Source organism: Quercus robur, chromosome 10 (genome assembly GCF_932294415.1).
Source record: "Quercus robur chromosome 10, dhQueRobu3.1, whole genome shotgun sequence".
Lineage (NCBI taxonomy): Eukaryota > Viridiplantae > Streptophyta > Magnoliopsida > Fagales > Fagaceae > Quercus > Quercus robur.
In genome coordinates, this window is record NC_065543.1 from 5,297,744 (window position 1) to 5,311,747 (window position 14,004).

At 34.9% G+C, this 14,004-nt stretch overlaps 1 pseudogene; it reads right to left on the reverse strand.

The window, feature by feature from the left end:
- Positions 1–3,835: 3,835 nt before the first annotated feature.
- On the reverse strand, positions 3,836–13,426 carry LOC126702409 (ion channel CASTOR-like; annotated as a pseudogene).
- Between the last annotated feature and the right edge of the window lie 578 nt (positions 13,427–14,004).

Below are 14,004 nucleotides of genomic sequence, written 5' to 3' on the forward strand. Positions count from 1 at the left end.
CAAGTTCTACCTATAATTCAATTTTGTTAAAATCAAGTTTCAAAAATAGGAACATTTTGCTAAATAGTTTCAAAATTGAAGCATTTTGCTGCATAATTTGTAAATTAAAGGCAAATGCCAATTTTTCCCGTGTTTGGATAAGTTATTGTAAAATGCTGTTTTAAGTTTAAAATGAGCATTTGTACAAAAATCATGAGAAGTTGCTATTGCAAAATAGAGTTTTAAGTTTTAAAAACGCACTTTTAAGCTCCCAAAACGCCTAATCAAACGAATTCTAAGTACAAATTTGACATTCAATTAAAGGTAGTTTAGAATGAAGTATAGTTTTTTTTAATGGAAATGAGAATGTCATGAAACTTCTTTTAAGCCAAATATATAATTTCTGGGTAGTGACTGGAAAATGTCGCTTTAACAACCGCAAATGTGGTTTAAATTTAATGACTTAACCACCAATGTTGTTGCAAGTCACAGAAGTTACATTTTTTTTCCCTGTTCAGGGGAAAGCTCAGTTTTATATAGCCAGCTTGAGATTCCTTTTAGGAAGTTCTTATATCCACAGATGATGTTTGTCCTGCCTTGAACATAAGGTGACTGTTGAGGGCTGACAGTGGTAGAGAGAATTAAAGCATGAGGTAGGCTGATTTTAATTTGCAAGGAGAATTGGCAAACTCTTTGCTTGCTAAGCTTTTTTCTTTGTTCCAATGGGGCATAAAGCTATGTGCAACTACAACAGTGGCTCGATCAGTTTCATTAACCCTCTAGGCTCTATGATTCATCTTGTTGGCTCTTGGGGATGCTGGTCAGGACTCAGCAGGGCTTTGTTGGAAATGCCCAGCTAATAACATGATATCATTTTGTGAATATGATATTAATAGCTGCACAGAATCTGTGTCCAATACAAAAATTCTAAGACCGCATAATAAATCACAACTCTTGTTACAATTGTTTATGACAGACTGTAAGTAATAGAGAAAAAGTAGTGGGTCCATATGAAAGTGACATGCAGCCAGTCATAGTCTGTCATGTAAGATAGTTGTGTCAAAAGTTGTAATTTTTTATGTGGTAGTAAGATTATTTGTGTCCAATGTTAAAGACATTGACATGGAGTTAATATGATATAGACCAAACACTGTCAATTGATTAAACTTCAAGCCTAGTTGGTGATAATGCACCACCATGTTGAATGGGGCTTGGGCTGGACTGACGGATCATATGGTTTGAGGTGTGAATTCTAGAGATTTTCCATGCTGGTGAAGAAAGTTAGGCAGTCAGCTGTCTCGGCACCTTCTCAGACTCATAATTCGGACGTAGACGAACTTGGTTGGATGTAATCAATAATGTGAAAATATATGGGGTGACAAATGGATGTTGAAATATTCATCTTTCAAAGTAATATCTGCAATAAAATCCTTCCATAAGATGCAAAAATGTACTGATAGACCGTAGACGTGGAGAAGAAATGCCAAAATGGATATACTCATAATTCTATATTTTTTTAAGGTAAGAAAAGAAAAGAGAAAGAAAAAGGTTATATACACCAATGTGTTAATCTATTGGCAAAATTTAGCGCTAATTATTCTAAATTTTGCTTTTGTAACTTTGGATCACCCACCACTTTTGATCACCTTCTAGATGTGGTGGAGAACTTGCTCGCCTTAGATAAGGCAGCAAACGTTTGTAATATATTTATTTCTATTTATTTAGTCTAATATATTAGGCCTTTTAACCCAAAAAAAAATTAAAAGAAAAAAAACCTATAGGATTGTTTAAGGGCCATTTTGTATTCCAAACAACTCCTAGTGGGCTTCTGACCCACTTACAAAAAGAACAGAAGATGGGTTTGTTTGATCCCATTCGTTTATATATTGCCTAGCTAGCTAGTGTAGAGATGGGCCAGTCAGACTCAATTCATTGTACCAAAATAATTTTCACTCTCAGGCTTTCATTTCTAACATTTTTGCCACATGTTATCATTATCACTTTATCACCATGTCAACGCACTCACACACATTCCAAATAATAATAATAATAATAAATATATAAACTTTCATGGATAAAAAATTATCAATGCTTCCAAAGAATTGCATTCACAATAAACATCACACAGAGCCATATTTAAAAAGAAGTCAAGATTACTTATCCTATACATATAATCAAGAAAGAAAGCATTTATAAGCATTTACAAAATTATATGTATAGGATAAGTAAGCATTTACTTATCCTATATCATTTTAGCAAGTGCTCTTCGCAGTATAGATATTGCTCTTCGCAAATGTCTTGGTAAACACATTAAGAATTAATGAAAATATATATTTTTATTAGTTGTTGCCTAGTTAGTTGGATTTTCTTGCCGATAAAAAAAATTTATTGCAAAGATAGAAAGAATGGTAATACGTAGACATATTAAGCATATCATACAATAACTATGATGAAAGATATATGTCATATGTTTTATTTTAATTTTATAAATAATATACTTCATAATATTAACAAATATGCAGTGTAGAAAACGTTTATGTCGTTATGTTTATATAAAATTAAGGACTCCAAGTAAGTTTGAATATAAGAAAAAGAGATTTGTGAGGCAGAAAGAAATACTGATGGAGTACTCTTTTAACAAAAAAAAAAAATTATTTTTATGATGAGCTATCCGATTCTCAAAGAAATTGTCGGACTTAAAAGTAACGATACAAATGACTCAAAGAGAAGATCGTTGTTCATGAAAGAACACGATAAAATATGAAGAAGAACAGTCTCCAATAATATGGTTTTCAAACCAACAATGGATAAATTATTATATTTTGAACTTTGTATTCCCACCTTTCGTTATTGTATGGAACTATGGATATTGCTGACTGTTTTTTTAATTTTTTAGTTATACATATTTGTTTCTTTTTGGATTCATATTTGCTGAATTATATCTAACTATAATAGGTTGTTCCTTGAAGGCCTGAGAAGACCATGTGTATTGCATGTTCAGAAAATTTGGAGAAGGAAAGCAGTAAAAGAAACATATGGTCATCACTAATAATATAATTGATATAGTGGGGTTAATTTTTCATAACCATATGATGTCTTTTCGTATTGGTGTAACTAGTTGATCAGTCAACCGTGTAATGCACAAGAAAGTTAAATGGGCATTTATTATAATTGTATTTGTATATGAAACTATATATTATAGCATTAGGCAATCATCATAATTGTGTTTTTATATGTTATTGTATATTTTATTATTTGAAAAAATATATAATGTGCCAAGATTTTAATAGAGTGTTCAAATATGGAATAAAATTTAAATTCAATTAAAATATATATGAGAATAATGACATATAAAATTATGAAGTTTCAAAAACTTAGACTGCGTAATATTATGCAGTCTGGTCACTAACAGTCAAGCCTTTTTGGTTATAAATATATATATATATATATATATATTTATATATATTTGAAGCTTCTTTGCCCAATAGCACTTCTCTATTCATTTTTCTTTCTTTTAATTTTCTTTTTTTCGGTCCTTTATTTAGGAAGAGCTTACTAATGGAAACCTTATCACTTAAGCATCCCTGCCATACAATTGAATGACACATTTCTAAAGGAATGTTCATAAGGATATTCAATGGAATTACATTAGTTTAGGAATGAACCAACCTTACACCACTTTGGTGGAAATTCAATTCCTAGTGCATATAATTAAGTAAGAATTTGACATCCAATTGAAGTTAGTCTAAAATGAAGAAAATTTTGAACAACTCAAACCTTCGTTCTATTATGCTCTGGCTTAAAGCTTTGAGTTTGGTTTGTAATTTTGTAAAGCAGGTGATCTAACAAACAGGAAAACCTTAGAACCTTTGTTATCTACAATTTTCAAATACCAGATTATCCTTACAGAATGATGAAAAGAAATACAAACACAGCTCTATCATATATGCTACGGAGACAGAGAGAAAAGAAACCACACAAAGAATTACAAAAGTCAATTTGATTCAAATAATTGATAGGGTATAAAAAGTTCAATCCATTTACAGCCATAAACATAAAAGCTACCATAGGAATGAGGGATTCAAATCCTTAAACCACACTTGCAGGCAGGACAAGGAAGAACATGGCATTTTTTTCAACTCTATTTACAGTGATGGTATGTAGACGGATGCTATACTGCTAACTAATGTAAAGCAATCACTATGATTAATGAAATACAAAGAGAGGTGGGCATTAAATTTGAGTTGCTCTTTTCCGTCTGATCAGAAAATTATCTGGACTACCGGTCAAAATCTGAGGTTGATTTTGGGACAGGAAATTGCAGGCCATCAGTAAATTTACAATCTCAATGAATTTGGAGACTAAGGTCTTCAATCCTATCCTGATTATAAGCAAAATTTCGTTCCTTTCAAGGATACCCTATTTCCTCACTCATCTTTCTCAGCAATTACCACAAATACATCCTTCAATGACCACCTTTGTCTCTCGCTTTTAGCAGGGGGATTGATGACAGCTCTCTCAGCATTGGCAAAACGATAACCAATCACAATCTCCCTCCTTTGTCGGGCTTCCCCTGATAACCAAAACATTTATGATTGATTAAATGGGTAACTCTCTGCGTGCGCGCGTGCATGTGTGTGTATTGATAGGTAATCAAAGTATAGTATGCAACCCATTTACATGGATAGTATTACTAAGGCATGGACCCCTGAAGCATGTGTTAACACCCAATCAATATATTCACACCTAATGTTCCTATTTCCCCCCTCCTTTTTTTTTTTTTTTTTTTTTTTTTTTTGCATTTTCTTCCATTTCAAAGATTTAGATGCATATTCACATATTATAAAGCTCTCTCAATTGAAAGAGGAGGGATTGGGGATTGTTCAAAATTGACAATTAGGCCAACAAGCTTCTGGCCTCCCATGGCGTTTGTTGTCCAAATGAATCCATAACATTTTTGTTTCTCAGTTTTGGTATACTTGGTAACAGCATGAAAGAAAAACAGGCTCAGATATCTTACAACTCAAAGAGAAAGCAACTGATAAAACCATATGGAATAGAGAAACGAAGAGGAAAAATATAATGTTGCAACTAACAAAGGCTACAAGAACATCAAAGAAAGATTATTTTTCAAACATCAACAGTCAAAGCAAAGTTTACCAGGCCTAACAGTTAAGTAGTTGGGAAACTACTAGATAATCCATAATTTAGTTAAAATGGAATTTCTACAAACTTTTTGAGGATATTAAAATAAGGGTCTTGTTAATGTTTGCCCTTTCTAAGAGGAACTTCTCTATCACTATAGGAACTCCATTAACTTATGCTCACAAAAGAATCGACCCCCAAAGGAACAAACTTTTAAGGAATTTTAACACCAGAAATTTGTCATACAACCTGGGCAGAGTGGCACAAATTTGGTCAGCTGTGTAAACATTCTGGCGTCTCAATTATTTGTGGCCTTTGACAAGTGTTTTTGTAGATATTAAACATACAGATTTATGTGCACAAGGATCCACATATGAACAATTTAAAAAGTTTCATGTGCATTCATTGCAAGTTTTCTATATGCTGTGTGTACATATCTCATTACATTATCAGAAGAAGACTACCTCCTCAGCAAAGAGCTCTTCTAATACATCATTTATTTGTCGATCCTCTGCAACCATGGCCAGTGCCTTGCTGACGAGCTCATTTGATAAAACATAATCGCTGATCTTTGACATGGATAATAAATTTTTTGTCCTTGGATCCAGAATTTCACTGATTATAACTGATTTATCTGAAGCTTGCTGCATATCTCCTATCCAGGACCCTTGTGCGAAGCTTCCTCTATGAACTTGAGTGTCTCTGAATGGGAGACGTTTTGCCTGGAAAAAAAAATTTGCTCAGAATTGATGAAAGGGTGAGAGATGAATCATAACTCAATCTCATTGGCAAGCACTGTGATATACTGTCTAACACTAATCTCAATAGTGCAATAAAGAACAAAGCATCTATTTCAAATCCTGGCCTACTCTTAGTCTCAAATTATGGACAAAGGAACATAAGCCAACATTATCCAACAAATTCTATACAAGTATTGGAAAAAGTTTATAGAATATTTGAAATCTAATCTGATTCTTGAGTCCATTGTTGGTCTAGAAATAATGCCAAAACATCCAAAGTATAGAAAGCATTGAGATGGGTGATATTAGGAACAAAATTTGAAGAGCTAAGTTTAAAGCTGATGGATAAGCAGATAGATATAAGTAGAATTGATCATCATAATCAGACTAACTCATTACTAAAATGGAACACTCTAATAGGAAATATTAAAGTAGAAGAAATAATGCAAAAGAGGTAACGATCTTAATAAGGTTCACAAAGGTCCATTAGAAGATCAAATTTTAAGGAAACTACCTGAATGTCACGAATTAATAGTAATGTGGCAAGAGATCTGGAATCAGCTTGAATTGCAGAATCTTCCAGAGATTCATCAGCCAGAATCAAGACCTGTAAAGACCAGAAACTACATCAAAATATCATAAACCTAATTTATGATTCTCACAGCCTGATTTACTGCATTAAGAAGGTAAAATTATGGCACTGTTCAGGAGAGCTATGCCGTAGACCACTGACATGGTTACATTAATCCAGTTAGTTTTTTCCCATGGGAGATCCTGTTGGTGGTGCCAATACTTCCACAAGAATCACAAGTCCTCGATCTCATTAACTATGAAAATTGTTCCTGAATGCCACCCTAGTGCAAATGTTTATAGAGGAGAAGCTAAAATTTAATGCTACTTACTGAATCAAAAGATTGCAGGGGAAGGCTTTCTAAATGACGCCGTATTACAGCATTTCCCTCGTGATGAACCAAGGATATATTCACCAATCGGTTTATGTCAAGTCCACCATCAATAAGCTTCTTCTACCTCTCCTTTTCAAGAACATCATTGAACATCCAAAGCTCTGAACCAGGTGCTAGAAACGCATCCAATACCTTAAAACATTGATGAATAAATGAAAGTTGAGTATTTCAATTGTTCTACTGTAGTGCCAAAACAGATATGGCAAGTGAAGACAGGGAAAGCTAGTAAAAACTAATTTACAAGTGTCCTGGTTACGAAGATTAAAATAAAAAAAAATTTAAAAAGAAAAAAAGTTTTTGATTTTACTACCACCATTTCGTTTATACCAAGAACTGGACCCAAGAAGTATTGGGAGCATGATTGCAGATTTTCGTGTCACATTACCATAATCATATCTTCCATATCTCGTCGCCAACAACATAAAAGTATCTTTTCTGTAGATTTTGGAACAAAAAAAATCTTTGGGTAGACTTCCTCTCCAAACCTGCAGCATTCAGGCCAAAAGAAGATGGAATTAGGGGCTTCAGTAGAAATAACTTACCATAATCATATCATCAATGTCCCTTCTCCATCCACAAAGTAGAATCTTCTGTGACTTTCTTGCTGGTCGGGCAATGTTTTTGAATGATGCTTCTTTGACCTGAACGATCAGATTGATAATGCTTTTGTAAGTTTTAATTATGGTATGCCTCATTCACTTAAACTCCATGGTAGGCATCATTCCAATGTGCACAAATTAGAAGATCTTTTATTTATTGTTTATTTTATATTTATTTATATTAGTTTGATTGGCCTAACTGTGACTTATTAACTATAATTTAACAGGAAAACACAAATCATGCTCTCGTATTAGATTGAAGTTATGACTTCACCCTCCACCAATTGTCAGTTATGAGAGAGATGTCATTTGATCCCAAAAACATTACACTTACTCTATTTCCTACTGTATTTAGTTTGTCAAATCATATTTAGTAAAATGGAAATGACTACCTCTGCATTAACAATGGGCACCATCATCAAAGTACAGTTGTGTATACGATACACAATCAAGGCATACATAGGTTGATAGATCCCACAGCATTGCACGCCACTTAAGACTTAAGAGATCAAGTAGGGACAACCCACATGATTAAAAAATTCAATTGGTCAAGTAGATGGGTTTGTTTAAACCTTCAAATGCATTCAACAACTCTTTTATTCCTATTAGGTGGTAGACCTGTCTAATTTGATTACGTTATTGTGATGGTATAAGCATTGGCATCTCAATTTTATGGAATATAACAACAAAAACGGACAATTACTTTTTTTTTAATTGATAAGTTACACACACATCTAGTAGGTTTTGAACTCAAAATCTTACCCGCAGTCAACTCTTGCAAAAAGAGGAAGTGCCATTTGAACTAAAGCTCATTGGCAACAAACAAACATGCACGACATATAAATAGTAAAACCTCTTAGTGAAGCTACAATTATATTGTTGCAATATTTATCTTTCTTGCATGTACACTGAACATTTATGTCTAGGAAATCCTTTTTAGAGGAAAAGATCAGCCAATAACCAAAGGACTGAAGTTTATGAGGGAGAAATAAATATTTAAATCAATATAATTTGAACCTAACATCTAGCCAAATGCAAGTAACACTCAAATTCTCAATGAAAAAATATTAGCAAAGTTGTCCAGTGCAGTCCAATGGACAATTTCACTTGAACACTAGAAAAGCATATATTTCAATACAAAGGAAAATTCTGCAATATGCTGATGCAGATCTGTATTTCCCCAAGAGATATCGATCATTGGCTTCTTGTTTGACTACTAAATCAACTATATAGCCTATATTTGCTCCTAGCCAAGTCATAGAAATGTTTTCCTAATTCAGACAGTTACTTTTTTCTAAGCCTATTTGTTGCTTCCTTTCCCTTTTCAATTGAAGGGTCTGAATATCACCTGATGTGGACAAAAAGTAATCAAAGTATTTCTTTTTCTTGTGTGCGTGTGCATGGTAAGTGGAGTAAACTAAGTCTCCCACAACAAAATAACTCAACTATGCCACTAAACAAAAACAATTAAAACAAACTAGCAGAATATCAAGCAATTTATTTGAAATCTATATGTTCCAAGGAAAATGTAAGCACCGTAGGCAGTGCTGCTGGAGAATAGGTGTCATCATCCTGAGCTATAACAAGAACTTCATCGCCTTCTTGTAGGACATAGGAATCCTCAGGATTAAGAACAATTTTACCACCATATGATGCAACCTTGACTCCACAAGGAATGGCATCAGGAAAACTAATTAAGACATCCTCAAATTGCATGCCATCCAACTGTGGCCATCTCTTGATGTAGAACTCACAATTTTCAAACCCAAGAATATCTTCCTAGATCTGCCACAGACAACAACCCATCAGGGGGAAAAAGTACAGACATCCCATACTAGTAATTAAATGAATCTTATTATAGAACTTAATTTGCATAATATGATGATACAGGGCAGTAAATGAAACTCAAATAACTAGTAATATAAAAAAGAAATACTAAATTAACATTAAGAAACTATCAAAATAATGTTAAAGGGTATAGAGTAATGGAAATTAACCTGTGCAAGTCCTGGCTGCCGAGCACATTGAATCATCAAACGACCAATTACATCATGAGCCACAACAGTTTGTACAAGATCTCCGCCAACAAGTTTAACAAGGACCTTCTTGTCAAGATCACTAAGTTCCACAACTATGTGTCCTCGAAGCCCTTCCTTAACTCCGGTTAGTCTTAAAACTGTTCTAAGTGCACGAGCATCACTCTGTATCAGATCAAATGTGAGTTAATAGCAATTTAACCTTGTCTCATATCAACCAAAAAATATCAATGTTGTCACTCAAGAAGACCTGGTCAGCATTTCCATCTTCAGCAAGGACAATGATCGCACGGGCCTTGGAGACAGATACCTATGAAGCAAAAGTTGTCAGCAAAATTCATGAAGCTTACATTGGTCTTATCATCAGGTAGCTCTTATCCAACAAAGAATAATTAGTTCAATGAGGCTGCAGTATATTGTACATCTAAAATTAAAACAACTGTTATGTAAAAATAACTGCTCAACAGACTTGACACTGGGGGCAGAGAAGCTAAAATCACAGAGTAGTAAAAAAGTTTGTGGAATAACTAATTTATATTTTCAAATTGAATTTCAGTTTTTGGGCTTTTTTTTGGAGGGTGAAGAGGGGGGGGGGGGGTGGCGTCGGGGGACGGGTTATACTTATTTATTCAATTCACTTTGGACTGATAAGAAAATAATGACTTCATTCCTCCCCACCCCCCCCCCCCCCAAAAAAAAAGAAGAGAGAGAGAGAGAGAGAGCACAAAAAAGGATAAACATAAATCTAAAATGAACTCAAAGTAAGAATTATATATTAACAGACATAAAAGTCATTAAAAGTTATGTATTTTGTGGAAATCTGTAAACTCTTTTGTCAAAAGTCTTTAGTAGATTTATTGGAGAGTTACGAACACTTAGGCAGAAGTTAGTATACTGCATTCCAACCAATGATCTCTTTAATGATCCAACTTTGCCAGTGGATTGAGATCAGTCAGCAAACTTACAGAAAGGGATACATAACCAGAAACTAGTAATATGATAAGGCTAATATGTTGAACAACCAAAGTAGGCAGACCTTTTTCAGGTCAGCTAGAATCAGAGGGCTCCCACTTCGGCATATCCACTGATGTTCCTTTAAAATTGAATTCCATCTTAGCAATGTCAAGTTCCATTTCCTCTTTGTCTCGCTTGGCCATCACAACAACAATTCCTCCTCCCAAACTCTCATTGGCTATAGCAAGTTGATCAAGCAGAGATCCCTGAGTGCACAATGGCATCATTAGCAACAGGAAAATTTAAGCGTAGAAAGAAAGAAACAGAGTGAGATGTCTTCATACAATGAGCTGGTGGAATCCAAATCTTACCAATTTATCACTCCACCCACGTATCAAAGTGTGGCTTTTTTCGACCACCTCACTTCTTCCTTTCCTCAATGAGTCAAGCTTCTCAGAAATTGCATCAGAAACAAGTCCAAGCATCATTGCAAATATAAGCATCCCACCAAAGCTAATGGAAACTGAAACTAGTTTCCAACCAATACCTTCAGAGTCAGCATGGTTGCCAGAATCAGCTACATATGTCCAAGATAACCAAAGACATTCTGCTAAGCTACCATCAGTCACTCCATGGAGTGCCAACCCCCCAAGACATATAAGTAATAGAGTTGCAACTAACAAACCCAATGGCTTAGCATATGGGTGTGACATTCTGCTAAGCTACCATCAGTCACTCCATGGAGTGCCAACCCCCCAAGACATATAAGTAATAGAGTTGCAACTAACAAACCCAATGGCTTAGCATATGGGTGTACCGATAAAAACAAATCCACCCGATATGCTAGTTGTTTGTTAAGAGAAACTTCTTCTGAAATATTGTCCAATGATCTTGACTTAGAGACATAATCAACATACTTGAAAATCAGAAAAGGGACAGATAAAAGTGTGATAGAGAGAATGAGAGCTAAAATTTTCAAGTTTTTGCTTGGAAGATGATCAATCTCCTGTTCAATGGAGTTGGTAGCACCTATAGAGATATTGCATTTGGAGATCTGGTCCTGCAAGCAGAAACTAGTTCCAATCATTAAGATTTTACTTTATAAATAACACACAAAATTAATAGGTCCCAGCCAAAACATAGACAAAAAATTCAAGTCATTGCTAACCCAAAAACAAATCATGCAGAAGTATTTTTAAACAAGATTGCAGACCATTGAATAGTAGTAGCTCTTTCAGGCTTTATCACAAATATACAAATTAATCTTAAGCAGGTGTGAATTTGATCGCTTAATAATCCAAGATTATGCAATGCCAACCTAGGCTTATTCAGGTCTTACCAAATGAAGTAATCATCATGAGAACATAAAACCATGACAAAACACTAAAAGGTGGAAAAAGCTTTTAAAGGCATTATGGTATCACAAATGATTTTGTTTTAAAGCAGTAACTACTAGATTAGGTCACTAGGATAAACGTTTGGCTCATGAACAAGTCCAAGCATGGCTCTACATATGAACAAAACTTAAATCTGTTAGCTAAGCCTGAGCTCAAGCTCAACCTAAATTCTATCTAACTCCAACTTTAACAATACAAGAGAACATAAAAACTTCACTCAGTCCAGCTCACCATGCTTGCGTGTTCCTAAATTCACGCCGAGGAAGCACGGACACTTCGTTTAGGATGTCATATCTGAGTTGTACCCGTTTCATACCGGTGTCATACCGGCCATTTCATGTTTTAATTTTTCAAAATTTGCTCGTATCACTGTGTAGTACTTGTGTCCATACCCGTACCCGTACCCGTACCCGTGTCTGTCTCTGTGCTTCCTTTAGATCAAGTATTTTCACAAGCACCTGTTGGTAGTAAACTCATGACCTCACCCTCCAACTGATATAATGGAAGAAGGAAGAGATAGTTGAGCTATAGCTCATTTACAAAATGAATTAAAATGACAACCTGAGTCCCAAATTTTTTAGGGTCAGCTATACATCCTCAACAAAATAGCGTAATTGGTGGCCACATGTATTTTGTACCACCATTCTATTCTATCTAAAGTCATAGTCTTTGTTACTACCTTAATCAACCAGTCCTTTTTAACTACTTCTATGAAATGTATTGAAAACCGCTTCAACTAAAACAATCAATAATCCATCATAATAGTAAAAGCAACAAAAATAGAAATACAAGCCAAACCAGCTTTTAATTTAAAAAATAAAAATTGATTAAAGTTTGAAACAAACTTTAATGTACCTGAAGCTCATTGACTTGGTTCTGTAATGAGAAATTCTTGTGCAGCAATGAAGAAAACACTGTTATCAAAACCTACACTCACACACACACACACACACACACACACACTGACACACATACACATTTGTTAGCCATACAATTGAGAGAGAGATTATTAAAAATTCAAAATTAATACACAAAAATTAACAAAATTAATAGAAAAAAAAAATGATAAACTAAAATTTCATTGCAATGTTAGAGAGAGAGAGAGAGAGAAGTACAGCTACTGAGACCGCCATGTACCACCGATTTTTCAAGTCCCGAACCGAAACCCCGATAATTTTACTCACTTTCTTCACCGCCGAAACGTCCTCAATTTTCGCCGAAACGGCCGAAACTTCTGGTTTCGGTCCCGAAACGGCGCCGTTAGCCTCGTCGGAAACCTTACTCCTCTGGCTCCGTTGAGATACGTCGACTCTTCGGCGAGTCCTCGCATACTTGAAATCCCGATACGGCGTCGGTGCGGTTTCCGAAACGTCTCGGAACGACGGCGTTTTGGGAGGAGGAGGAGGAGGAGGGCAATATGGGAAGGAGCTTCTGGGGTTTGCGGTGAATCTACGAGGGCATTTTGGGTATTTCGGTGGAGTGGGAAAAAACCAGTCTCTGCTAGTCGAAGGAGGAAGAGAGTCTGAGTCTAGGGACATGATGGGGATTTTTGAAAAATATCGAGGGCCTTTTCGGTACCTAAAGTTTTGAATTTTTTTGGGGTTGTGTTTTTTGCCGTTTTGGGTTGTGTTTGCTACTTTCTAAAAGTTCTTTTTATAATGACGTTTTACGTGTTGGAATTTGAAAGCGACTGGTATTAAAATAGGCGAAACTACATAATTAGTCCTTGAAGTTTATCATATATGCGCAATTGGTCCTTCAAGTTTCAAGTGAGCGTAATTGGTCCCTCAAGTTTTCAAAATGAGCAATATAAGTCATTCGGTTAACTTCTGTTAGTGGTGTTACTTATGTGGCTAACAGAATAATGACCTAACATTTTTTAAATGATGTGGCATTCTTTTTTATTAAAAAATTACAAAATTAAATTAACACATAAGAAAGAAATTAGACCATTCTAATTCAAATCTTTATCCTAGCCCAGTACAAAAGTGATCGACGGTGCCATATATGCCAATGTCAACGTAATGGAAAGAAAAACTTTATTGTTCAACGGTGCAATTGTTTTTAGAAAAACTTTATCCAGCACCGTCAATTATGTGCCTTGGCTTTAATCGGCTTAAGACAATTGCAATTTTCTTAAAGAAAAACGTTATTGTTCGACGGTGCAACCTTTAAGCAATTGTCTTAGA